Genomic DNA, 26999 nt, shown 5'->3' with positions numbered 1-26999 from the left:
TGTGCTGGACAATACAAATCACAAAAGCAAAGATATAAAATTCTAGCTAAAACAAACAATTCTCACTGATAAAATGACAAATCAATAATAAAAATAATAATCAATTATATAGCGCTTTTCTGGACACTCAAATCGCTTTACACATTTTTGGGGGGAATGTCCTCATTCACCACCACAGCATACAGCATCCACCTGGATGAAATGATGACATATTGCACCAGACCGCACACCACACACCAGCTGATTGGTGTAGAGGAGACAGAGTGATGAAGTCAATTATGATATGGGGACCGTTAGGAGGCCTTGATGAACAGAGGCCAGTGGGCAAATTTGGACAGGATAGCAGGGTTAAACCCCAACTCTTTTTTGAGGGAAGTCCTGGGATGACCACAGAGAGTCAGAACCTCGGATTTTAACATCTGATCCAAAAGACAGCACTCACTTAGCAGCATGGAGTCCTTATCAATATACTGGGGCATTAGGACCCACAGAGACCATAGATTGAGCACCCCCTACTGGCCTCACTAACACCACTTCTGGCACCTAAACCTAGCTTTCCCATGTGGTCTCCCATTCAGGTACTGACCGGGCACAGTCCTGCTTAGCTTCATAGGGCGACCACGTGAGAGTTGCGAAGAGCTAGCTGCCGATTAAAAGGTAAGCTTTCAACCTAGATTTATAAATAGACAGAGGTGATATACATCTAATACAGAGGGACAAAGCATGTCACAATCTAGGACCAGCTACTGCGAATACACGGTCAGTCCTGCACCGTCGACGTAAGGGTGCATAATAATCTCGGGTCTGATGACCAAAGGGACCAACTAGGCTGATGTTTAGTCAGCAGATCTGACAAGTAAGAAGGTGCCAAGCCATTTAGTGTTTTAAAAACCAAGAGAAGAATTTTTAAAGTGGCAGGATGCAAAGGTAATCAGTGCAAAGGCTAGTTTATATTTTTGCGTCAAGCGTGACCGGCGACTGTCTTGCGCGTAGTCGGGCATTTATACTTCTGTGTGCTGTTTGTGTTGCTCTGCAATTACACTTCCAAAACGCTAGCTGGCAGTATGTTTTTATGTTCCACTGAGTTTCTTTGAGGGTGTTTTGTTTTGTTTAGTATGAAGGTAAATCAGTTGCGTAACTCGAGAGCTTGCAAATGTAAATGTGAGCACTTGTGATAATAATATTTGTATGTGTAGGTTGAAATGTACACTTACAGCTCTGATGTGAACAGCTGAATCCCTCGATTTGCGCACACACACAACAATCCACACACTTGTGTTTTAAATTGGAAGTTGCAGATTAATAGTTGTGTATTTGTAAAATGTCATTTACAAATACAAAATGACAGACACACGTGTGCACGGCAAATTTGATTGCATCTTATCTCTACAACCACAGGTCGGCACTCACAACCTCTCAGTTTCGTCAGTACAACTACAAATCTCCCGCGCTCTGACTTTTGCTACACATCTCCCGCGATCTCTGTAGCAGAACCCATCTGTGCACTTGCAAATGCAGAGGCGTGAGCAGCGCGGGGTGGGGCAGGTGTAAAGCTGTTTGATTGGCTGATGCCTGACCAATGAACAATGCCAGCAGCCAACAGGACTGAGGTGCAAAATAATCATTTCCCACGATTATTTTATTATTTAGGGTTTATTTCAACTCTTTTCTGAAGAGATTCTTGTTAAAAATCATTAATTTTGCGGAAATGTACATACCAGTAAAAGAGCAGCAAAGCCAGTTTATTGGCTAGAGCCAGCCAATGAGATGGGGCGTTTCTGTTTGTCAGGACACAGGGCAGCTCACGTTGTTGGAGGCCTCGAGCAATCAGAGGGTAAGTTATGATTTTTAATAATTATCTATATGTTCAATACTGTTAGCTAAGCTAAGGACTGTGCTAGGTGCTTCTCTAGTTTGTTTTTTTATATAAGAAACAGTTATGAGTTATGTAGGAGTTGCTTTCTATCATGTTATATCGTTCTAAAGATACGATTCAACCCACATGAAATAAGTTGTAATAGTATTTATAGTAAATAATATTACGTTTTTGAACCATACTTACTATAGTAAACTGTATTATATTGTATATACTGCAGTATCTACAACTTTGTTAATGAATGCAACAGCACACTGTAGTATTAACTAGCATGAACTTTAATAAATTGAAGTATATTTACACACACATTAATAGCAATTAAAAATAACACTAGGCGTTTCAGTTTCTCACTGATTATACCGGTTTTTGTTATAATAACCTGCATCATGGCTATCTATCCATCTATCTATTTACATGTTTGTGTACAGTGTGTCCTTTATATCACTTTTTTAATTATGAAAGTTACTAACTATAGGTTATTTCTCAGTTTCCTGTAAGGAAGGAGTGACAGGAGAGATCAGCATGTTTCAAATTGATGAGGAACTCAGAGAAGCTGCATAGCTTGAATAGGATGTTATTTATGCTAAAGATGACATGATGATCAAGCTCATCTACAAACACTTCAAAATGATTCAGATCATTCAAGAGGAAGCCGACCATTTGTTTTCTCTTTTTACCTGCCAAGATGATTACAGATTTGAACAAAACACACACTCATCAACACACAACTTTTATTTTGCTAATTGTTTAATGTAGTATTTTTACACTTTACTGTAAAGTAGGGCTGTCAAACTTAGTTCCTGGAGGGCCGTAACCCTGCACGTTTTTAGTTTTAACCCTGCTTCAACACACTTAAGTGAAAGTTTCAAACAAACCTGAAGGACTCAGTTAGTTTGATCAGGTGTGTTTAATTAGGGTTAGAACTAAACTTTGCAAAGCTGCAGCCCTCCAGGAACTGAGTTTGACACCTGTGCTGTAAGGGAAATGTTTAACATTAATTTGTCAAATAAAATTTACAGTGCAAATAAGTGCAGTGCAAATGTCTAGTTACTTGTATTGAAATATTTCAGGGTTTTTCCTTGTTCATAATGAGATGGAGGTGGTAAATCCAACTTCATCATTACCCATCAAATGTTATCTCCTCTTTAATCCTTTGCTCAAACCTTTAGTAATGGGCAAAAAGCAAGCCATTGTGTAAAGCTGGTTGATGCTCGCTGTAATAGAGAGAGATGATGACTGTTCAGCTTATGTTGCTTAACCCTGCAGATGAGATGCTCAAAGTGGACCCTCAGCCGAGCGATGGACACTGTCTCCCTCACCTAGTTGCTCTTCCTTTGAACACACATATCATGTTGAAGGATGCAAGTTGTGGACCTAAATCAGATGTAATGGATGTAGATGTATAAATCAGAAAGAAATGAAACTGCTTTAAAATGTATTAGGTTTTACATATAAATATGTGTTCTTACCAGATTTGTTTCAACTTGATATTTGCATAATAAATGACATTAGAATGTTTAGTTTTAAACAAATAGCTATATTTCAATCTTATCAAATTTAAGCTATATATATATATATATATATATATATATATATATATATATATATATATATATATATATATATATATATATATATATACTTCAATTTATTAAAGTTCATGCTAGTTAATACTACAGTGTGCTGTTGCATTCATTAACAAAGTTGTAGATACTGCAGTATATACAATATAATACAGTTTACTATAGTGAGTATGGTTCAAAAACGTAATATTATTTACTATAAATACTATTACAACTTATTTCATGTGGGTTGAATCGTATCTTTAGAACGATATAACATGATAGAAAGCAACTCCTACATAACTCATAACTGTTTCTTATATAAAAAAACAAACTAGAGAAGCACCCAGCACAGTCCTTAGCTTAGTTAACAGTATTGAACATATAGATAATTATTAAAAATCATAACTTACCCTCTGATTGCTCGAGGCCTCCAACAACGTGAGCTGCCCTGTGTCCTGACAAACAGAAACGCCCCATCTCATTGGCTGGCTCTAGCCAATAAACTGGCTTTGCTGCTCTTTTACTGGTATGTACATTTCCGCAAAATTAATGATTTTTAACAAGAATCTCTTCAGAAAAGAGTTGAAATAAACCCTAAATAATAAAATAATCGTGGGAAATGATTCTTTTGCACCTCAGTCCTGTTGGCTGCTGGCATTGTTCATTGGTCAGGCATCAGCCAATCAAACAGCTTTACACCTGCCCCGCCCCGCGATGCTCACGCCTCTGCATTTGCAAGTGCACAGATGGGTTCTGCTACAGAGATCGCGGGAGATGTGTAGCAAAAGTCAGAGCGCGGGAGATTTGTAGTTGTACTGACGAAACTGAGAGGTTGTGAGTGCCGACCTGTGGTTGTAGAGATAAGATGCAATCAAATTTGCCGTGCACACGTGTGTCTGTCATTTTGTATTTGTAAATGACATTTTACAAATACACAACTATTAATCTGCAACTTCCAATTTAAAACACAAGTGTGTGGATTGTTGTGTGTGTGCGCAAATCGAGGGATTCAGCTGTTCACATCAGAGCTGTAAGTGTACATTTCAACCTACACATACAAATATTATTATCACAAGTGCTCACATTTACATTTGCAAGCTCTCGAGTTACGCAACTGATTTACCTTCATAGTTTAGCTAGAAGTAGCTAAAACTTGCTCATTCAAAGGCGGGAACCAGCAGACGAGCAACAACTTTAATCATAAGGTAAACACAAAAATAAAGTTTCCATCTGGAGGACTCGACACTTTTAAACAATTGCTCCATCAGGCTCGTGGCTCTCAGCACTGCCCAAACCTTCACAGCTACCAAGCAGACCAATCTATGCATCGTCGCAATGTGTAGTTACATTTTTTGAGAGGTGCGTGTCAGCGTCGAGTATGCGACCGCACAAAGGCTGCACCGGATCATACACGTGCGCATGACGCAGAAGTATAAATCAGCCTTAAGACTGTGTGATGATGTTTTTGGTACTCAATAAAAGCCTTGCAGCAGCATTTTGAACTAACTGCAAACAGGATAAAGCTGTCTGACTCATCCCAAAATATAGTGAGTTACAGTAGTCCAGAGGTTCTCAATTCCGGTCCTCGGGCCCCTCCGCCCTGCACATTTTGTATCTCTCTCATATTTGACACACAAGGATCAGTTAATAGATCTCTTTGTTATTAAGCTGAGGATCCGAATCATGTGTGTTAAGTAAGGAAGACATACAAAATGTGTGACCCAAGGACCGATATTGAGTAGTCCAACCTAGATATGAGAGCATGAATTATTTTTTTGAAATTTTTCCAACATAGAATAGGCATAAAGAAAGAGAATGCAGAATGAAGGGATAGGGTGAGAATATAAACAACAGGGATACAAATTAACAAGGAAGGTATTGTGTGAGTTATGGGAAGGAAGTGAAGATATGGGAAAAGACAGTAAGAGGGAGAGGGGCATGGAAAGTTGACTAACGCATGAAAAGGAAGGAACAGAGTCAGAAGGCAAAGCGAGATAGTCAGTGTTAGAGGAAGCCAGAGATTCAGATGGTTGATCGAGAGAGAAAATATATAGAAAGAGAGGGAGGGGAAAAGAGAGAGAAGACAAATGTTAAGTTAACAGAAAAACACCACAGAGAATACCTACTGCCGCACATCGCCATGCAGCACAAAGACTACAGGCTTCAAACACATTCTTTTGTTCTTCAAAGTCCTGCCACCTTCATACAGGCACTGAAGGATGCTTGAGTGAGACTGCCAGGCTTTGGTCCGGTGCAATAAAAGACATGCGTCTGAGACCAAGAAACACGCAATAATGCTGGAGTTTACTTCAGAAAAGTCGGGAATGCCAGAGTACGACCGGCAAGCGCAAGAACGGCGGCTGATAAAACCTACCAAAGCGTGCCTTCTGTTATCATGAACACCCTTTGCGTGTGTTTGTGTCAGTCTCGGGGTGTCTGACTCACTGTTTACTGGCCGATTCTGAATGCCGCAAGATAACTTGAGAATGACTAGATTGTTCCTCTGAATTATGAAGATTCGAGGGAGAGAGAGAGGGGGGGAGTAGGGAAATTGAGAGAAAGAGCATGTGTGTGTGTGTGTGTGTGAAAATATGAGAGCGCTGATAAAAAAAAGTAATAGAGATGTGAAGAAGTTAGGTGCTAAATTATGCATGATGCCTGTAGCTGTTGCCTTTTTGGTTTTACTTACGAAACTGTGAAAACAGACACCGCTTTAATCAACCGCTCAAAAGTCACAAGCTTCAGATGTTACATCCAGTTACCAACCTTTGAACAAAACAGCGAGAAAATAGAGAATCGACTGACGCATCATCTGATGCAATAAACGCAGAGTGCCTCCTATGCAGGACTCTAGATGTTAGATTTTTTTTTGTGTGGTTGCCAATGAATTGTACTATTGCTGAGGTTTCAAGAAGTTTCATATTGTTACGGGGTCGCTAGACTGTCTTGAGTGTCATGCAAGGAATTGCTAAACTGTTGTGAGGGTGTTCTAAATATTTAGTAGCATGTTTCTATGTAGTTGGTTGGGTGTTCCAATGCAATTACTTAGTCTTTTAAAGGGCCATGAAACCCCCTCGTTTCAGCAGGGTGTTTTCACACCTCTACTTTGGAAAAAAGTCAGAAAAGTGGGCGTGTCCAGCTCTGTTTAGGGGGGAGTGTCGGAGGAACTAAAGTGGGATGGTGTGGGAGTGTCTATTTGGGCACGCGCGAGTTTCAGTCAAAATACCCACACACAGGAGAAAGTTATGGTGTTTAACCTACATGGACATCTGTAGTCGAATTATTTGCCAAATTATTAAATGGTGGACTTTAACTGCAGTTTGGCTCTTTCATTCAGGGAATTCATTCATGCCCCTCGCGACAAACTAGATATTTGATTCGAGGATCTGCTCTAAGCGTGTATTTTACATGCAATGTTTGATACCACACGACGAATGAGAGAAAAAAAACCTCCGCATTTTCCGGAAACTTAGATGCACACGGCAGGTAGCTACAGAAAGCCGCGTGTGTTATTCCGGTCACAAAATGCGGTAAAAACCCTACACGAGGTTAAAGTTTGGTTGTGGTGCTAACATGTTTGCACTCGGTGCAATAGTTAACTTAGTTCGATACGAACAAACTGAATAAACAAAGTGCACTGGTCGCTCACTTACCAAATCTGTAGAGACAGGACAATCACCAGCAACTAGAGCCGCGTCTTTATGAAGAGAATACTACAAGCTAATCCGGATCTCAGCGTTTGCAGATGAGAACAGCTCTCAGGTAAACAATAATCCTCCTTAGACACGTAAGTTATTGTTGTCGAGCGTCGCGTACACTGTTAATCCTCACGTGATCCAGATGAGCTCTCACAGAGAGAAAATTAAAAAACGAAACTTAACGGCAGCAAACTATAAAAGCAACACTTCACGCTTGTTTTGCCAACACAACGTGGCGTCTATGTCACGTAAACACGGTGAGAGTAATGAATATTAATGAAGTTGCACAATAGAGCGCGCTGATTGGTTTGAACCAAGCCTTACTCATGCATTAATGCATCACACTGTAAGACGTAATAAGACTCACTCTGGCACAGACGCCCAGTCTGCACGCTGGAATACACGCTATTATGTCATGACCGTGACACAGCTTCAAAAATTCGTTTCAAACCGGAAGTACGAATTTGCTTGAAATCACGCAAAAAACAACCAATTTACACTTTTTAGTGAAATATAGGTGTCCTAATAGTGTTTTTAGCAGTGTGGGACACATATACGACTGTCAACAGCTCATAAAATGTGTTTTGGTGTTTTGTGACCCTTTAAAGTGATGTGGTTTCTAGGACATTGGGGTGGTTGTGAGGACAATGCCATGTGGTCAATAATGCTTTATAATACACTGCCATTTAAATGCTTGGGTGTTTAAAACAGTGTTGTGAATGCTTGTTAGCATGTTACTTTATGTTCCTAGTAAACAGTTAGTTGCCTTTGTCAGTGTTATGAAGAATTACTATGCAGCATCACTTGGCTTTGTTATGAAACTGAAATCTTCTCAATAGACTTCAGTGCTATTCAGTGATCATATAAATTAAATGGAGCAAAATGAATTTGCTGTATCTTCAACAGAACCGATGTGGGAGTTGATGCTTGTCTCATGGCCATAGCCACAAACAGCGCAGGTTTGGTACTCTCGTCTGCCTCACACGTCGTGCCGAGAAAACACAAAGTAGACGTAGCTGTTGTGGTGAAACGCATTCACAAAGTGGTTGTTGTATTCAGAGTAGCTTCCGACCACCAGCTTACTAAGTTCTTCGTGGGAAAACGCCAGTGCAGAATGTCGCTCAACTGGGGTTAAACGTTGTATTGTGATTGGTGGGATCCCACCAGGTCCTTTACTGGTGTAGCCCCGCCCGACGAGCATAAGAGGAACTCCTTTCTGCTCCACTACAACATCAACTGTGGACACTCTTGGGTCATTCGCCGCCGTGTACTGCTTGTCCACAGGGTTGTCTGTCTTGTACAGCACTTGAGGTTTCTAGGACATTGGGGTGGCTGTGAGGACAATGCCAAGTGGTCAATAATGGTTTATATTACATTGCCATTTAAATGCTTGGGTGTTTGACACTGTGTTGTGAATGTTTGCTAGCATGTTGCTTTATTTTCCTTTTAAACAGTTGGTTGACATTGTCAATGTGATGAAGAATTACTGAATTACAGAATTACTTTAACAGTTATTGCAGTTTCCTTTCTCTTTTGGTGCAATCAGCAATGCATCTTATACAGAATGTCATCTCTTATATGTTTGGCAAATAAATAGTACTACCTGCATGCCCTCTTCCAAAAAGTTAATCTTTTTTGTGATCTTGGTGAATTGTAATGTAATTGCTAAGGTGTTTTTTAAGTTGAATGTTATGCACAGTAGTCAACATCTGAAGTGGGTTCACATCTTAAATCAAAGTTGTTTTTAAACTATTGAACAACACCCGTCCTTGTCTTAGGACAATTTTGAAACACATTTTTGATCCATTTCAAATGTTGACTACTGTTGCTGAGCTTTTGTGTGTGGTTGCTGGGTGGCTGCTTAATAACCTAAGTCATTATAAAAGGCGAAAATAACATCTTAAACCAGTCTGTGCTGGTTTGTTAGTGTAACAGGTAGAGATGCACCTAAATGAAAATTCTGGACCTGAACCAAAACAGAATATTCTGGACGCACTTGGACAAAAATAATAATAAGTACAATAATAAAAATTTGTAACACTTTTTAAATTTAGCTCAGTAACTTTATTCATTAATCTGGGGTTGCCACAGCGAAATGAACTGGAATGAACCGCCAACTTATCCAGCATATGTTTTATGCAGCGAACGCCCTTCCGGCTGCCACCCATTACTGGGAAACATCCCTACACACTCATTTACACACATACACTATAGACAATTTAGCCTGTCCAATTCACCTATAGCGCATGTCTTTGGACATGTGGGGAAACCAGATCACCCAGAAGAGACTCACGCCAACACGGGAAGAATCCAGCCGTGATGCTTTTACCATCACTCGTTCTGAAATGTTTCCTAACAGCAAACGTAAACAATCTGTAATGGCAATTTTGCATACAGCGTGCCTCAATAAGAAAACCAGGAAGAAAAAAAACAAAAAGGTTTTGACATTTCCCAGGAGCCATTTAAAATGTTGAATGGATTGCATCATCATAGCATCATTGACGATGCTTTCCATACAGAGTTGTAGATTTTCTTCACAGCACAGCAATTTTTATATTAAAATATATACATTTATTTATATTTATATACTATTTGTAATACAATTTTGTCCTTTAATACAAACAGTCTATAATATAAACTACCTTTATAAATATGTATATATAAACTACCTTTTAAAACTCAAGTACAGGCACATAACAACGAGCATTTATAGCAAATAAACAAATATTAATATCCCGCTGGCTTTCTGAGCCTTGTTTTAGCAAGTTCTTTCTTACACCCCTTTGATTGGTCACGCGCTGCTCAACATAAAGGGCTGCGATTGGTTTTAACATTCTGGCGCTGTTCACCGATGAGTGACACTGATAAACAGCGATCACAGCTGAGGTGAAGAAAAGTCACTCTGCAGACGCTCTAGAAACCCACATGAACACGGGAAGAACATGTAAACTTTGTGCAGAAACATCAACTGGCCTGTTAGAAACTTAGACTAGTTGTCTGCTGTGAGACAACAGTGCTAACCACTGGGCCACCGTGCTGCCCTTTTAAGGAAAAGAGAGGTGGAGTAGAGGTGGTAGGGGGGATTCTTCAAGACGAAAATGACTGAGGAAAGAAACTCTGGTTATTTAAAGTGAGTTAGGAATAATCCGATTGGTGAATGATGCATTTGCCAATGCAGGACCAGCTGTGGTCAATCATAAGCACATGATCCTCTCAAAATTAGTTTATAAATTAACTGCACTTAACAGAACAAAAATATATAGCAGTGAAAGGTGAGTAAATGATGACACACATTTGATTTTTGCATGAACTATCCCTTTGAAACTCATTTTAGCTTAACTGCTTTGACTTCCTCCTAACCTTTTTCAGATTTTTTTATCCCCTCACCTGCACAGTGCACCTCTCCCCAGCAAGGCAATCCAAGCCATAATTCATATCCGAAGCACAAGCACTGCAGGCTACACACCAACAGTAATGCTAAGGGTCAAAAGTTCGTTCAAAGCCCTAACTTCAAGTATAAGCAACGGTAATAGTTGTGTTTGCCTTCAAGTGAAGTCTAGATAGAGGCTTGACTAATTTCTGCTGGTACGCCAAACACGATTCCATTTTTTGAAGGAGAAAAAGTATCAGAGGACACTGAGCGAGAAAGTTATAGAGGGAAAAGAAAGATTCATCTTTAATTCATATCACAGCAGCCAAGAAGTCTTGAGGGCCTAGTATATGAGAGATGAAGAGAAAGAGCAAAGGAGAGGAGGGGAAAAAAAATTCCAGAGAAGCCGGAGTCTATCAGTATGCATAACATTTTACCTCGTCTCCACCTTCAAAGGGATGGTGGGTAAGAAAAGGACAGTTTGACACGCTGTTGAGATTAGCCACTTCTTTTCAATTAGGCTTTGGATTGGAGAGTTCATGTGCCACCTTGTTTATGAAGGCTGAAAGCAGAACATCGCTTTGTACGGTGTCTCTTGTCTAGCTAGCTTAAGGACTCACGCTATCCACGTTTAATGAACATGATCAAAAGGAAGGAGCCCAGAGAGCCTGCGGACCGCCAGCTGATTATTCCTATCCTTAGTCACGACCCGTTTCGTCAAGATCTTGCACAACAGGATCGGTAAAAAGCAAAATGATGCTGACTTGCATTCAGAGTGGAAAAACTGTTTGCTAATAAACTGACGAGCTTTGAATATTGTGGAGTCAGCAAACAGAGAATGCAGATTCCTTCTAGTAAGTGGTCACATCATGAAAATTTAAATCCTCCTTGATCTTTTATTTAAAAAAAGTTTAATGTCGGCTATACAGAAAAGTTGTGTAAAGTCATATATAACCAGTGGTGGAAAGGAAAATCATACTTAAGTAAAAGTACCATTACTTGCCTAAAATGTAGTGCAAGTAGAGTAAAAATATATTTTGTAAATAATACTCAAAGTCCTTTTAAAAGTACACAAGAGTAGTGAATAGTGAGTATTTCGTTGTAAAAAACTGATGCATTTCCATGTAATTTGTGCATGTGTGTAAACGTAACATTCTGTAGTGCATTTAGTTATTGCTCAGCAGGCACACAACGTCACAAGACGTTAATATTAGGTTAAATTTAGGTCATGATGTCAGGTGACCAAAATTCAATCTCTAGCCAGCGTCTAAGGACAAGGATATTTTTATCTCCAATAATAACATTAAATGACAGTGATATTTGGTTGATTTTAGGTCGTGCTGGAAAGGGACCAAAATCCAACGTCGAGCCAACATCTTGAACCAACGTCATATTGATGTCAAATAATGACATTTATTCGTCAGGTATGGCAACCAAATCCATCGCTTGATAGACGCTATGGTGGTAACGTCCACACAACCTAAAGCTGTAACATCATTAGATGTTGATATTTGGTTGATTTTAAGTTGGACGGTAAACATTGACATCGGCTTGACGAACTGATTTTCCATTCCAAACAAAATGCAACGTCCCCATTACTTTGGGGTACATCTTCAATCTGACATCATGTTGACGTCTTGTGCCTGCTGGGTGTTTAAGGCCATTTTGGTCATCATACCGTAAACATTCATCATCTTCTCATCAGTAACATGCATCTAAACAGTCTCTGGGTCATTGTTTGTGACAACTTTGGACATCTTCTTGGACACTTTTAATGCTTCCAAACAGTTTGCTGCAATTTTAAATTTTATTTCTAATCACACATTTATATATTTCTAAACGTAACTGACCAAGCTTAAAGGCTCAACCAAAAGTGAACATTCTGTCATTGTTTACTCATTTTATACCTGTTTTAAACCGTTTCTTTCTTTTGTTGAATACAAAAGCAGATATTTTGAAGAATGTCAGAAATCTGTACCCACTGACTTCCACAGTTTGTTTTTCCAACTATGGAAGTCAATGGTGTTTCAAGGGTTCACACTTTGCAAGGCGAGAGGGGAGTTTGAGCTCAGGTAGGTCTCGAGAACTCCCCTGCCTATTATGGCTGATGACAAATTAGGGATTGCTACAAACTGCTGATTGAAAACTCATCTGTGGTGCTAATTTGGTTTGGTCAATTCACCTATGTGGCAAGCTTCTGGACAGTCGGAGGAAATCAGAGAACCCAGGGGGAAACCAACAGGAAGAACATTTAAACACAGAAACATTGACTGGCCTGTTAGAAACTTAGACTAGTGACATTCTTGCTGTAAGGCAACAATGCTAACCAATGGGCCACTGCAATATCAAGGAAAAGGGAGGTGGAGTAGGGGTGGAAGGGGGGATTATCTTGTGTACAACAGAAGAAAGAAAATCATAAAGGTGTTAAACAAGGGAAGGCTGAGCAAATGATGACAAAATTTTTCATTTTTGGATGAACTATCCCTTTGAAAGAGGCCTGATAAATACAAAAAGAGGGTGCAAATGCTATTTGACCTTGATAAAATAGAAACAATGAAAAAGTAGGATATCATCCAGGCATTGAAATGGCAATATGTAAATGCTACAAGTGTCAGTCCTAAAATGAATAAATCAGTGAGGCGTTCACAGCCCTACAGCGTCTAACTAGAGAGTAGGGCTGGGCGATATGGCAAAAATGCAATCAGAATAAACGTTTTCCATATTGAACTATAACGTTATTTTGCTAATGCTTCCAGATTTAAAAGAGTATCCTAACAATGACTAAAGCCACAAAAATTAGAGGGTCCCTTAAATGGCATAACAAATTTTCGTCTGATAAGTTTTCGGTAGCCAAAAATTGGTACATCTTTAACATCAACACACTTTTATATTCCCATTGTTGCACATTTCTGCCTCACGACTGGCTCTTATATCAATATAGAGTAAAAGAAATCCAGGGCTTATTACTGTTATTGACACACATTTTCATTGCGATTCGATATAATATTGTTTATGGGCCCTAGTAGAGAGGGTGTGCTGCCACCACTGCTACCGTATTCTCACCGAAAATGTTACTGAGAGTGGCAAACAGATGCAAAACAGAGAGCCAGAGATTGAATCCCACCCAGCGTGCGCCATTCCTCCACAGATCCACATAACAGAGACATGTGCTGCATCCAAATTCGCTTACTATATGACCTAAATAGTATCCGAAAATAACATTAGTATGTCCCAAACCATAGTATGTTGAAAAGAGTATGCCAAAGCTACCCTGATGGTTTACTATTTCTGGTAAAAATTCGAAGTGTAGAACCGTCCATACTTTAACCGCTAATATTGACCACAATACATTTTGTGTTGTACGTAAATTTGATTAGAACTACAAACTTGAGTGAAAAAGTGTAAATAAACTACAAACATGGCGGATGCGCAAAACCAACCGTCTAGCAGAGAGGCTTCGGTAAAGATGTTTGTTTGAATGACTATTAATTAAAAATGTAACCAACTGGAACACATTTAAACTGCGTTTTCCGTGTTATATTTCATCTGGAACAACAACGTGAACAAACATCACAAAAAGCTATTCACCTTGATTAAAATGAAAGAATCAAAAAAAGTAGGATATCATCCAGGCATTGAAATGGCAATATGTAAATGCTACATGTGTCAGTCCTAAAATGAATAAACCAGTGAGGCGTTCACAGCCCTACAGCGTCTAAGTGAAGAGGGTGTGCCGCCGCCACCGTATTCTCACCGAAAATTTAACCGAGAGTGGCAAACAGATGCAAAACAGAGTGCCAGAGATTGAATCCCACCCAGCGTGCGCCATTCCTCCACAGATCCACCTAACAGAGGCAGACAGGGTGAGAATGGCACAGAACAAAAGTCTGGTAAAACGGAGCATGCAGGAGGTCTCTTACACTGTCAAAACAGGCAATTTCACAGCTTGAATTAGGTCGGGCTTTTGCAGCATCAGCATTCATCTCCATTTTTTTGTGGACTTAAATGGTAATAACTGTTTGGGGGCATCATGGGAGAGAGCGGGAACACACTCGCTATTCAGTAAGAAAGTGGAATAGCTGCTGCCTTTGTGATGAGGAATGGAAAAGGGGCTTGGGATGTATATAGGAGACGAGCTCTTCCTTACACGCACACACACAAAAGAACAGCGATTTGACAAAGGAAGGAAATAAATGGAGGTTCATTTCGCAGCATATTATTGTAAAACCAGACCAATAGCTATTACAGTTAATGCGTTTCGCTAATAACAGCTTTTGCAACACGTAAACATGTTTTAAATAGGGGGTAGCGGAGTTTATCGCTCCCGAAAGGTGCAACCAATTCAAGCTGAGGCATTTCGATTGCTGGCTGACCTCTGACCCTAGCTGGAAGCGCTTATGTGTGTGTGTGTAAGTCTCTGTAAACTTCCTCTGCTGCACAGTAGCATATTAACAACAAAGCGCATACTTACTAGGTTGCTACGCTCACTCAACACTCATTACCCCCAGAAACAGACACACTAGTAATTATAGCCTGCATGTGTGTCTAATTTCTTCGCCGACTGCATGATACGCAAAACACAACATCAGACACAAAGCTGATACACAAAATGCTTCCAGACAGACACACTTTACACACATATAGTACAACCCCCCCCCCCCCTCCCTTTAAAAATGTGAAGGACATCACACAAAAGCATGTAGCTGGCAAAAAAAAAAAAGTGAGGAAAAAAAAATTAGACAAGCTTCAGAGGCCGAGACTCCTCCATGGGGTGAGCCAACAGACAGACGTGCGGACCCCACCCATTGCTGTGTGTGCTTGCGCTATCAGAGGAAGGAATCGCTTCGGCAGGCTTGACATCTGACAAACCGTCTCATCTAATTTAAAGCACACTGTCTGAACCAATGACACAATGTAGTCTGGCTCCATGGCTAAAAAAAAAAGAAAAAAAAAAGATTTCGGCAGCTCTAACTACTTCACAGACATCAAAGATGAGATGCATCACTGAAAAAAAATCTGAAATCCATTAATGATCAATATTGATTAAAAAAAAAAAACGCCCCAAACTGAATACTTTGGTTTGATGTGTCAAACCAACGGAGCTTCAATGTGGAATTTTGCATGTACCAGCAGATGCATGTCAATTCCTAAATGCTAATTGACTTCCATAGTATTTGTTTTTTCTACTATGGAAGTCAATGGTTTTCAGTAGGACTGCATGATATTGAAAAAAAAAAAAACATTGCAATACTTAGTACCTGGTTGGGCCTAATTTTCAGTTTTTTTTTAAATTAGTTGGGCCTAATTTTTTTTTTTTTCAGAACTGACTTAATCCTTTGTGGCATTGAGTAAGGTACTGGGAATTTTCCTCAGATATTTTGGTTCATATTGACATAATAGCATCACACAGTTTCAGCAGATTTGTCAGCTGCACATCCATGATGCGAATGAAGGCCATTTGAGGACAGTGAAGTCATTGTCATGTTCAAGAAACCAGTCTGAGATGATTCACTCTTTATGACATGGTGTGTTATGAAACGCTGGAATTAGCCATCAGAAGATGGGTACACTGTGGGGAATAAGGAATAGACATGGTCAGCAACAATACTAGGCTGTGGCGTCGCCCAATTCACAATTGTTGCTAATAGGCCTAAAGTGTGCCAAGAAAATATCCCCTACAAAATTTCACCACCACTACCAGCCTGAACCCCTAATACAAGGAATAATCAGTTTCAAGCCTCAGTTTGCTGTTCTCAGCTGACAGGAGTGGCAACTGGTGTGATCTTCTGCTGCTGTAGCTCATCTGCTTCAAGGTTGGACGTTTTGTACATTCAGAGATGCTCTTCTGCATACCTCGGTTGTAGCGAGTGGTTTGAGTTACTGTTGCCTTTCTATCAGCTGGACCCAGTCTGGCCATTCTCCTCTGACATCAACAAGGCATTTAGAACTGCCGCTCACTGGATATTTTCTCTTTTTCAGACCTTTCTCTGTAAACCCTTGAGATGGCTGTGTGTAAAAAATCCCAGTAGATCAGCAGGTTCTGAAATACTCAGACCAATCCGTCTAGCATCAACAACCATGCCACATTTAAAGTCACTCAAATCACCATTCTGCCCCATTCTGCCCCATTCATGCTTGTTTTGAACCGCCGCAGATTGTCTTGACCATGCCTACATGCCTAAATGCACTGAGTTGCTGCCATGTGATTGGCTGATTATAAATGTGCGTTAACGAGCAGTTGGACAGGTTTACCTAATAAAGTGGCCAGTGAGTGTAAATATTGCGATATCAATACAATTTTACCATATGAATTAATATCTCTATTTGGAAAGAATTTATAATGTTAGATAATAGTAACTGCGCTGACTCTGCAGTGGGAGTGCATCTCCATAAAATCTAATAAACAATCTGTAACATTTTTTTGGGGTCCCCAGACATGATTTCGTTGTTGTTTGTGCTACTTGCAATGCGTTTCTGTATTTGCATGTGTTGTGAGCATTTTCATGCGCGTGTTTTGTCAGAGATTGATGAATTAATGTTTACTATTTGCATCTCCATCAAATCTAATAAACAATCTATAAACTTTTTGGGGTCCCCGGACACATTTTCATTGTTGCTTGTGCTATTTGCAGTGCATTCCTGTATTTGCATCTGTTGTGAGTGTTTTCATGCATAACAATCTATAAATACAATCAAGAAAAAGGTTCAATTGAAATAAAGTACTTTATCGTTTCCCGAGGCTAACAGTATCCAAGTACAGTAACTGAATGATAAAAATAATTCAAAAAATTTTACAATTATGTCCAAGGTGTTGCAGGTAAATATAAACCCATCCCCTGATGTTGCCATTTTTGGGGTTCCAAAGATTTGGTCCAAATTCAATTATAAACAACTTGATGTTTTGGCCTTTACCTCACTAATAGCCAGGCGTCGTATACTACTTCACTGGAAATCAAATAAGCCTCCAACTACATCCCAATGGCTTGTAGATACAATGCATTTTCTTAAGTTGGAAAAGGTTAGATGCTCTGGGAAAACTAATTTCTTTAAAAAGTGGCAATGTTTTATAACTTACTTTAACTCTCTTAAGTTATTGCCTTCCATTTAATAGATGCACTCTCCTGAGTTCAATCCCTTTTTAATTTATTTCGTATTAATTAAACTTTTTTGTTTTATCTAATACCATTTTATACCGTTTAATTGTAAATATTTACTTTCAACATTGACAATGTATCTGAACATTTGATTGTGATATTTGGTTTTAATTTTCAGTACACTTAATACTCATGTTTCTTTTTTTCTTTTCCTCTTTTATTATTATCATTATTATTATTAATATTTCTCTTTTTTTATTATATATATATTTTTGTTATTATTTTTTTTGTCTCTTTTGTAAAAAAAAGAAAAAGAGTTATATGTAACTATCTGCACTGAGGTAATGTTTGTTTTTTCACAATAAACAATTTAAACATAAAAATAATTCAAATAATTAATCATAGTTAAGGTCACAAACGGTACAATTTATTATACCTGAACTCTTTTAAATCATTATAAAATCACAGCCATTAAAAACACATGCAAATGATGAAATATAAAACAAGCTCAACATTGCATATCCTGCGATGTGACTATTGTGAATGATCAAATTGCAATATCGATGCATAAAGGTAAGTAAATAATGAGCATATTTCATTTTTGGGTGAACTATCCCTTTAAATAAAAGCTATAGACATTTACTTAACCTTTTATCATATTAAATGGCAGTGCCATACACCACAACAAATAAATCAACATATTAAATCACATTCTCAATGTTTATTTTAATAAAGAATCTTTGTCCTAAACCCTACTTTGGTTAGATGCTTTAAACCAACAGAGCTTTAATGTGAAATTCTGCATGTACGAGCAAGATGCATGTCAATTCCTACGTGCTAATTACACCCCTCTAGCAAAAAAGCTTGATAAAAATAAGCAAGTCATGACATTTTTGCCTAATTGGATCACTTTCTCAAGGTGTGAGAGTCTAAGATAAGATGCCTGCATCACACGCGCGTCTGTTTCACTACACAAAGAGGGCGTAGGTCGGGTGGGCGGTCACAGCAGGTGGGGGCAGAGAGATTTCAGCAGAAAATATAACCTGGAAATCTGACGTGACACAAAGCATCTTGCATTATGCATTACGCCGTCTTGTTAAAACATCTCACGTCATTTAAAAGCACAATTTTTGGATTTAAAAAGGCAATATAACAGACCAAATAATCATTTAAAGAGATAGTTCACCCAATAATGTCATCATCTGCTCACCCTTTAAACCTTTGAGTATTTTACTCCAGTTAAAAATAAAAGAAGATGTTTTGAAAAATGTTAACCTGCAACCATTGACTTCCATAGTAGGAAAAACGAATACTATTGAAGTCAATGGCTTTCAGCTTTCTTCAAAATATCTTCTTTTTTGCTCAACAGATGAAAAATACTGGTTTAAAATCACTTAAGGTAAATAAATAATGAGCATTTTTCATTTTTGGGTGAACTATCCCTTTAAATGAAAAGTATTGTTATTTACTTAACCTTTTGTCATTTCAAACGTGTCTTACAACACAACAAATAAAATCAACATATAAAATCTCCTTTTCAATGTTTGATTAGTAAATAGTCTTTGATAATTTGATTAATATATAACTGCTAACTTCAAAAACCTGCTTTTGACTTAAATCATGAATTAGTGAATGTTGAATTAAGATCAAGATTAATAAATGCTGTGCATGTTGCTAACAAATCTTGAACATACTTTGAAAAATAACATTACAATGATGCATATGGACACCTTTCAAAGAAGATTTTTTTGTCTTCTACTTATATGGAGGAAAAGGAGGGCGTAGGTCGGGTGAACGGTCACAGCAGGTGGGGGCAGCGTGATTTTGGCAGGAAAAAAATAACCTGGGAATCTGACGTGAAACAAAGCATGTTGCATTATGCATCCTGGTGTCTTGTTAAAACATCTCACGTCATTTAAAAGCACAGTTTCTGGATTTATTAGCCAATGCATGAACCAAATAACCATTTAAAGGGGTTGTTCACTCATAAATTTCATCATTTACTTATTTACCCTTCAAACCTTTACGAGTATCATCCCTTTGTTTAACACAAAAGAAGATGTTTTGAACAATGTTAAATGTTAACCATTGACTTCCAGTGTTCGTTTTTTCCTACTATGGAAGTCAACGGCTTTTAGCTTTCTTTATAATATATTTTTTTAAGTTCAACAGAAGAAAAAAAATGGTTTGAAACCACTTAAAGGTAAATAAAAAATGAGCATTTTTAATTTTTGGGTGAACCATCCCTTTAATAAAAAAATATTATCATTTACTTTACTTTTTGTCATTTCAAGCGTGAGCGTCATACAGGATAACAAATAAATCAACATATTAAATCCAATCCAATCTCACGGCAATTTGTAACTTTGTCTTAGTGGCTAATTCGTATGTACTTATACGATCTCATTCATACAATTTAGTACGATTTGCCACAATGACACAATGGTGGTTAGTTTTTATGGGCGAGGTTGAGTGCCACGCCTTCTTTTTAAAATCATACAATTTCATACGACTAAACTCTACTGAACACTTTCGTTTTCTCTTTAGATAAGGCTGATTAAATCCCATTTTCAATGTTTATTTAGTAAATAATCTTTGTTACTTTAGCAAATATATAACCACTAACTGCAAAAACCTGCTTTTGATTTTAAGTAGTGGAAACCTGGACATCTGACATGACACAAAACATCTTGCACTATGCATCACAGCGTCTTGTTAAAACATCTCACGTCATTTAAAAGCAGTTTTTAAGACTATGCATGGACCAGGTAATTATTTAAAGGGATAGTTCAGCCAAAATTTTAAAATCTGTCATCACCCTTCAAACCTTTACAGGTATATTTCTTTTGTTGAGATGTTTTAAAAATAGTTAAACGTTAACCTGCAACCATTGATTTCCACAGTGTTTGTTTTTCCTATTATGGAAGTCAATGGCTTTCAGCTTTCTACAGAATTTCTTTATGTTCAACAGAAAAAAAGAAACTCAGAAAAGTTTGAAACCACTTAAAAGCAAGTAAATAAAGAGCATTTTTCAGTTTTGGGTGAACTATGCCTAAAAAAGTACTTAACCTACGTTTACTTAACTTTTGTCATTTCAAATGCGAGCGTCATACAACACAACAAATCAGTCAACATATTAAATTCCACGCTATGAATTCGAACAATATCCTTCATACAGTTTAGTACGACTTGCTCATCACCCAAGCACAGTTGTTTTTAGGGGCGGGTACGGGTGCCACGCCTTCTTTTTAAAATCATGCATTTTTATAAGACTGAATTTGTACGAATTAGCCACTAAACTGAAAAAGCGTAAAATACTTACTGGATTCTTTCTTCTGTTTAACACAAAACAAGATATTTTTAAAAAATGTTACTCATTGATTTATTTTTTCTAATATGGAAGTCAATGGTTTTCAGATTTCTTCACAATATCTTCTTTTATGCTCTACAGAAAAAAAAAATACTGGTTTGAAACCACTTTCCAGTACTGGGAAACACCCATACCCACTCACATTCACACACTATAGCTAATTTAGTTCATCCAATTCACCCATGGCACCTATAGTCTTTGGGCTGTGAGGGAAACCGGAGAACCCGTAGAAAACCCACACCAACACGGGGAGAACATGCAAACTCCACACAGAAATGCCAAATGGTCCAGGTGGGACTTGAACCCGCAACTGTCTTGCTGTGAGGCAACTTTGGTAACCACTGAGCCACCATGCCACCCGCAAGTGTCATATAGTTATGTTATATAGTTATTTACATAGTCTGTATATAGATATGTGTGTGTGTATATATATATATATATATATATATATATATACACACACACACACACACACACACACACACACACACACACACACACACACACACACACACACATATATATATATATGTATATATAACATACAGTACTTAAAAACAACAACATTAGAGGCATACTGATGCATATAGACGCTTTTTAAAGTAGTTTTTTTCTTCTACTTATATAAAAGGCAGTCTGAGAGTGACTAAATGTTGACAGAACTGTCATCTATCCCTTTAACGAATGCTAATGACTGCGTCCTTGCAAAAGCTTGATTAACATATTTGCTTAATTACAGTCACTCTCTCCTAAGTTGTCATGAGGCAAGGTCGCGTTTGCGTCACGTCACACAAAGCAGACTAGAAGGGTCGTCGCAGCAGGTGAGACGCCGCCATGCTAATGCAGGTGTCAGGGTGGAAATAAACCTGGAAATTCGGCGCGAGACAAAGACAACGCATCTCACAACACGCATCATGTCTGGTGGAGATGGGCAGATCGCGGAGACGCTACTGATTATTACAGAGCTGGCTCTTTGAATGCATACTGAGAGTGAGAGTGACTGGGATTTACAAGTCTCTTTGATGCCAGGCATGAAAGTGTCAGCACACCAAGTGAGTGTGTGTGCAAAAGAGAGAGTGTGTGTGCCTGGGGTGTGCAGTGGTTAATCACCACCTCTGTGCAGAGGGAGGGTGGGCAACTTCTCATTTCCATACTCTACGCCCAAGCAGGAGGGGGTGATACTTTGGGAAATATGGAAACAGAGAAAGAGAAGGTAGGGAAAATTGAAAAGAGAGAGAAAGAGAGAGAGAGAAAGAGAGAGAGAGAGAGAGATAAAGGCAAAAATAACAGTGATAAAATATGGCTATTAGTAAAGTTACCTCGTGCATATTTCATGACTGTTGGAGATGGTGTAATATGTCGGTATAAATATCGTATGGACAAAAGTAAAAGTCTATCGTTTACATATAATCATCTATTATTTATCCAAATACACTGTTTACGGTAATCCATCATTCATTTTCATTTTCTTCCCTTTATTAATCATGGGTCACCACAGCAGAATGAACCACCAACTTATCTAGCAAATGTTTAATGAAGTGGATGCTCTTCCGGCTGCAACCTATTACTGGGAAACACCCATACATTCTTATTCACACACATACACTACACTCTCAGAAATAAAGGTACAAGAGCTGTCTTTGTGGTATTACATTTTTAAAAGGTACACATTTGTACCTGAAGGGTCCATAATGGTACCTCAAAGGTACTTTTTAGGTACATTTGGGTACTAATGTGCACTTTTGAGGTACCACTGTGGACTACTTGGTTACAAATATGTATCTTTTGAAAGGGTACTGCCCAAGTGACAGCTCCTGTACCTTTATTTCTGAGAGTGTACAGACAATTTAGCTTGCAATTCACCTATACCACATGTCATTGGACTGTGGGGGAAACCGGAGGACCCCGAGGACACCAGTCGAGGCTTGAACCAGTGACCTTCTTGCTGTGAGGTGACAGCGCTACCCACACCGCCACCCATTTTATTATTAGTTATTTAATATTTTTACATTTTTAATCAAACATTTTCTAAATAAAGTGAGCAATACGATAACATTTCTGAGCATATAAAAATGTGAAATATAAAAGAAATAGTCCTTTACATGTGCCAATATGTATGTCAATGTATACAAGTAATTGAATTGGTTAAATTTAAAGAAATGTTACTAAATGTGATATACACTCGCCAACCAAATTTTTTTTGCTACACCTGTCTAACTGTTCGTTAAAGCAAATATTTTGAATCAGCCAATCACATGGCAGCAGCTCACTGCATTTAGGCATGTAGACATGGTCAAGATGATCTGCTGCAGTTCAAACCGAGCATCAGAATGGAGAAGAAAGGTGATTTAAGAGACTTTGAACGTGGCATGGTTGTTGGTGTCAGACATGGCTGAGTATTTCAGAAACTGCTGATCTACTGGGATTTCACACACAACCATCTCTACAGTTTAAAGAGAATGTTCTGAAAAAGATTAAATATCCAGTGAGCGGCAGTTATGTGGGTGCAAATGCCTTGTTGATGCCAGAGGTCAGAGGAGAATGGACAGACTGGTTTGAGCTGAAAAAAAGCAACAGAAACTCAAATAACCACTTGTTATAACCAAGGTATGCAGAAGAGCATCTCTGAATGCACAACACTTCCAACCTTGAGGCGGATGGGCTACAGCAGCAGAAGACCATACCGGGTGCCACTCCTGTCAGCTAAGAACTGAGGCTACAATTGGCATAGGCTCACTAAAATTGGACAATAGAAGATTGGAAAAACGTTGTCTGGTCTGATGAGTCTCGATTTCTGCTGTGACATTTGGATGGTAGGGTCAGAATTTGGCTTCAACACCATGAAAGCATGGATCCATCCTGCCTTGTATCAACGGTTCAGGCTGGTGGTGATGTAATGGTGTGGGGAATACTTTCTTATTCCCACGTTGGGCCCATTAGTACTACCAACTGATCATTGTAAACATGACAATGAGTTCACTGTCCTCAAATGGCCTCCACAGTCACCATATCTCAATCCAATAGAGCACCTTTGGGATGTGGTGGAATGGGAGATTCGCATCATGGATGTGCAGCTGAAAAATCTGATATGCAACTGCGTCATACTATCATGTCAATATGGAACAAATACTCTGAGGATTATATCCAGTACCTTACTGAATCCACGCCACGAAGGATTAAGGCAGTTCTGAAGACAAAAGGGGGTCCGATTTGGTACTAGTAAGGTGTACCTAATAAAGTGGTCAGTGAGTGTATATCATTATCAGTAAAATGAGATGGCTTATATCATAATATGAGATTTTTTTTTCATATCACCCAGCCCTAAAGGGAAAATTGAAAAGAGAGACTGAGAGAGAGTGAGAGATAAAAGGCAAAAAACAACAGTGATAAAATATGTGGATTGGTAATGTAACCTCGTGCATATTTCATCACTGACAGTTGTACACTACTTAGACTCGTAATAATTTATCGTTTCTCACATTTACTCAATCCTTTCTCCCTCTCGCTGCGGAAAACTCAACTATCTTCATATCTCTGTTGCAATCAGTCCTCTGTTTCCACCAAAGCCTCCACTCCTCATTGCTTCTTTATACTCTCCAACCGAGCTCATGAATATTTCGCGCATATTTCACACAGATATCTGATATCATCAGGGCGTTTGGGCTAGCGGAGCAGGAGGTTAGCAGCATGTTTGGGGTCCTGTAGGAATTTCTAGTGGAGAAAAACACGGTTGCGGTCAAACTGAGTGAGTCAGGCATCCAATCATCTCCGGCTCGCTGTAATTATCACCTTCTCCGAACAAACAAATATGATGACATCTTATTTTGATGCTAATGAGCCGTAATGGCCACAATGGGTGATATAATGACGCTCGAGCAAAGCTTTTATCACAAGCAAAGTCTGCGAATCTACAGGAAAAGAGCTCTTCTAAAAGCAACCTACAGGTAATCACGGGACACCTTTTTTGAAAAAGTGCCGTTTCAATTTTACGCTGATTGAATTCAACAGTTCTGCCAGGTTAGAAAGGTGCGCATCTATATTCATAAGCTGGATGAGTGTGAGAAGTGCGTCTACTCTCTGTGAATTTTAAAAACAGTTCTGGAACCATCAACCGTATGATGATGATTATTAGGTTTCACCCTCGACTCTCGTTTTCACACCGCCAGGCTCTCTCTCTCTCTCTCGCTCGCTAGCTAGCGGCCCACACTGCTTTCATCAGCACCTTGACAAGCATCTGCGTGCATAAAAATGCAACATTAATTATTTGATGGGGGCAGATAAACACGCTCACTCTGCTGAAACTGACAGGAAGGGAGCTGGCGCTAATTCACAGGCTACTTTGTACAATACGCACCCTATTTGAATTTATAGCTCCGCCCTAAAATTTAAATTGACTCACTGTTTACTCAAGAGGGTTCATGCGTTTATGAGTGTCTGTTAAACACAAAATCTAATATTCTGAAGAAAGCTGAAAACCTGTAACCATTGACTTACATAGTAGGAAAAACAAACATTAAGAAAGTCAACATTTTTCTACATCTTCTTTTATGAGACTCAAGCAGGTTTGAAAATGACTGACGTTTCTTTTTTGGGTGAACTGCGACTTTAAATTAAATTATTTTTTCTTAAACTTAGAGTTTTAAACCTGAAAGTCAAGGTTAGACGGATGTTTTGACAACTTATAAGTAAAAATGATAAATGATTTTAACTTGGATTGAAATTCTTCATGTTGTTTTCTAACATTTTAATTTCATCTCCTATGCAGTGACTTTAATTTCCGTAGTAGAAAAAGAAAATACAATGGAAGTCAATGGTTACAGATTTCCAACATTTTTCAAAATATCTTCTTTTGTGTTAAACCGAAGAAAGACACTGAAACAGGCTCGCAACAAGTAAAGGGTGAATAAATGATGACAGAAGTATCTTTTTTGGGTGAACTGTCACTTTAAACTAAATTATTATGTCTTAAACTTAGAGTTTTAAACCTGAAAGTCTAGGTTAGACAGATGTTTTGACAACGTATAAGTAAAAATTAAAAACAATCTTAACTTGCATTGAAATTCTTAATGTTGTTTAGTAACTAAATGTAATTTTCAAACATTTTGAATTTTAACTTCTGTGCAGTTGCTTTCAATTCCATATAGGAAAAACAAATATTAAAGGTGCAGTAGGTGATTGTCTTCAGAGGCCTTTTTTGTTGTGCTGGTTGAAAGTCTCTTCACAGTTCAATAGTAATGATTCAAGTAAATAATCTAAATGTATTTATATGTATTTTTATATTTTGTGTAAGGTATAAAACTAAAAAAATGTTCATCCAATTAAATAGGACCGACATCTCTCATAATTCCGATAAGTAGGCGAATCTGTCTGTCAGCAAATGCAGATCTGAACAACTGCGCCACTGTTGGTGCCGCGCGTTCACGAGAGAGGGTGTGCGGGTGCGATTGGTGAAAACCTGCTTAATCAAAACTTTTTTTTAAAACCTGAATCAATATTGGAGTCACCTTTTCACGCTGGAGAAAGGATGACACAATGGCTGAAGGATTTCTCTTAGACAGGTAATGTTTTGTTTTAAAACTATTTTAGCTTCATGCAAAGCTGATGTAACGTTAGATGTTGTTACAAATGGGTTATATCTTCACAGAAGTGTCGTTCAGCCACTAAAATCTTCCGATAAAAGATTGATGAGACTATTTTCAGTTTCATAAGGGATCTTTTACAGCATCTATAATGTAGATTTTACACAAGTAAATTGCGCTATTCCGCCTAGTTTCCCTATATTGTTTACCATGCAACTCTAAATATTCACTGTGAAATAGCATGTCAGTTTAGCTTGCTCGCCGCCAGACAAGCACTATTCGCTTTTGACACATGAGAGAGGGTTCTTTTGCTGTGCTCGTATTTAAGGAGGTGTGGCTCTAGACTGCAGGGGAGGGACTGTGATTCAGAGATTTATGCTAAGCTGTTAGCATTGTGAAAGATCACCTACTGCACCTTTAAGGAAGTCAATGGTTACAGGTTTTCAA

The 26999-nt window shown here is 38.5% G+C and overlaps 1 protein-coding gene across 5 annotated transcripts in view; it reads right to left on the bottom strand.

Moving 5' to 3' along the window:
- Window positions 1-26999, bottom strand: part of plxnb3 (plexin B3) — a 192456-nt gene that overhangs the window by 94181 nt on the left and 71276 nt on the right. The window lies entirely within an intron of this gene.

The sequence above is a fragment of the Danio rerio genome, chromosome 8, assembly GCF_052040795.2.
Source record: "Danio rerio strain M-AB ecotype USA chromosome 8, GRCz13ab, whole genome shotgun sequence".
NCBI classification, from domain to species: Eukaryota; Metazoa; Chordata; class Actinopteri; order Cypriniformes; family Danionidae; genus Danio; species Danio rerio.
This window is presented reverse-complemented; position numbering and strand designations above follow the sequence as displayed.